Below are 2695 nucleotides of genomic sequence, written 5' to 3' on the forward strand. Positions count from 1 at the left end.
AACTCAAATTGGAACTCTGACCTCACGGAGCAGTGTTTGTTTGCTGTTGGGGTTGTACAATGTACAGCTTGGGACAAGAGTTTACAGAACACCATAGTGTCACACTTCTCCATTGGAGTGACATCCAAGCATCAAATAAAAGCAGACGCATATACTGAGAGATAGGTGGATGATCAATCTTTTGCTGGTAGTTGGCAGGGGACTGCTCAGATGAAGAAAAGCACCGATGCCGTGAACTTTTGTTTCAGGCTGTACACATGGTGGAGTTGTGGTCATACAAATTCTGAACCGCATGCCACTTCTTGAAGAATCTTTGGAAATTTTAAAATGGTATGCCTTAATTGTTGGCTCTGATCATGTCTGAGATGGTGGGGGGCACCGGAGCACACCTCTCGTTATGTCCTACAACATTGTCAGTCTGGAACATTGCAGACGAATCATCAATGGAGGTTGCCCAACGCGTGATGGAACCTTGTGATTTTGTGGACCTTTCTCCTTTGATGCTCGTCTCTGCAAGAGCACCCAATGAGTTACAAATATAACAACACTTTAAACACCCACCTTTCAATATTTTGCTCCTGTGCCTTTTTTAAAATGGCTCATGGCTGCCTTCTGCATTTCTTCTCTCCATGCATGAAGATCTGAAATCAGTAATAAAATCTCAGTATTAACACAATTCTCATGTGTTTTATTTTGTTGTTCCCAGTTGGGAATTCTGAGTCTGGAACGCAAGTACAAAATAATAGGAAAATTAAGCACAACTAAAGATTACCGATAACTATCGGAACTACGATGAAATAAGGGTGAGCAGGCAAGCGAGCTGGTAGAGGTTCGACGAAGGCATACCTTGAGCTTGAGGGAACGATAACACACGAAGAAGTAGACAAGACGAGGCTGAAAACCAGCAATGAAAACATTTATTGATCAGGAAAAGAGTCAGGAGGGAGAGAGGAGGTTATAAAGGGCCTCAGGGAGGACAGAAGGCTGGCTGACGCGACCATTGCCCGAGCCTATTACAGCGGCTTCAAGAATGACTCGGTTAGCATCATCCTTTACAGTGTAAAGACACTTGGTCCGCGGGAAAACGGGGGCACAACCTTGACAGGAGATCACGTGTTTGAACAATTCTGAGGGCTGGCTCTTATTTTTGACAGCGCTGGAATGTTCAAGTAAACGTTCGTTGACACAGCGTTTGCTTTGGCCCACATAGGATTTTCCACAAGTTAGGGGGATGGAGTACACAATGTGTTGTTTACAGTCAACAAATTGTTTGGAATGCTCAACGGTCCAACCTTTGAGGGAATCGCTTATGAAATTAGTTAGGCTGGCCAGTTTGTTTTCTACAGTGTACACGACGCGTATCCCGTTGGCGGTGAGGGATTTACCAATGGCATGCGAAACGGCGTGAAAGAAGGGAAGAACAACACGCCGGGAATTGGTGAGGTCAGCTTTGTGGGGAGGTGTCTGAGAAACTGTGTTTTTTAAATGACCCGATAACCGAACTAAATGGAAAACCAGCACGTGTCAATCTCGACATTTGGTTAGTAATGACAAAGGAAAAAAGGTTAGTGACAGGATTTCTTTATGCATGTAGACAGCAGGTTTTTTGCTACGGCATGTTTTACTGCTTTTGGATGGTTGCTACTATAGGGAAGGAGGGGTTTTGGATCTACGCGTCCGTAGGATCAACACAGCCCAGCTTCAGTGTGGAAAGTAATGTCAAGGAATCTTAGTAAGTGGTTATTGGGAACTTCAACGGTGAATTGCAGCTCAGGTGAAGATGTCTGTGCGACGGACAAAGCTTGTCTAACAGTGTCTGTGTCAGGCCCGACTACAAGGATATCATCAACATAACGTCTGATTAAGACAGTGTCATTTAGAGTGTCAGCCCATTGTGAAGGCTGCATCGAGGGTGGAGAGGGAAATTTCGGATAGCTTGGGTGCTATGGACGAGCCTATACAAACGCCTTTAGATTATGTATACAGCTGCGAGTTGAAACTTACCACGGTGGAAGAAAGGTATAGGGAAACTAGTTCGAGGAACGAATATGCAGGAATGCAAGCATTAGTCTGAAAACCGATCACATCCCTTTTAATGGCGACTTTTAATCTGATGAGGAGTAGGAACGAATTAAGCGAGAAGTAGATATCCTCGATATCCAGAGAAATTAGGGAAACTTTGTGGCCATGACGGGATGATAGGGAAGTAAGTAGCTCTTCCGAGTTCCTGAGGGAAAGGGAAGACGGTAAGAATATGCATTTTAGGGCGTTGTTGATGCTTAATCTTTTTCACCTGGTTAATGGCAGATTGTTTGAAATTATGCGAGCGGAGGAGGGCAAGTACCTTGCCCTTGCCCTCCACCTTGCCCTCCTCCGCGCGCATAATTTCAAACAATCTACCATTAACCAGGTGAAAAAGATTAAGCACAACACCTTCTCGGTTAAGTTTGTGGTGAGGGACCATAAGCCACTTCACCCTTTCAGGCTCATAACCAATGAAAATGGCATCTGGCAAAAGGTTATCTCGTCATACATCAATAACGCCCTAAAATGCATATTCTTACCGTCTTTTCTTTCCCTCAGTAGCCGCAAAAAATATGCATTTTCCGGCAGTAAGATGATTCACGTCGAATTGTAGCTGACGTTATGAAGCAGGGTGATTATGTGAACTGTATTGTGACTAGGGAGTGAAAAG

This window comes from Ornithodoros turicata, unplaced genomic scaffold (assembly GCF_037126465.1).
Source record: "Ornithodoros turicata isolate Travis unplaced genomic scaffold, ASM3712646v1 ctg00001380.1, whole genome shotgun sequence".
NCBI lineage: Eukaryota > Metazoa > Arthropoda > Arachnida > Ixodida > Argasidae > Ornithodoros > Ornithodoros turicata.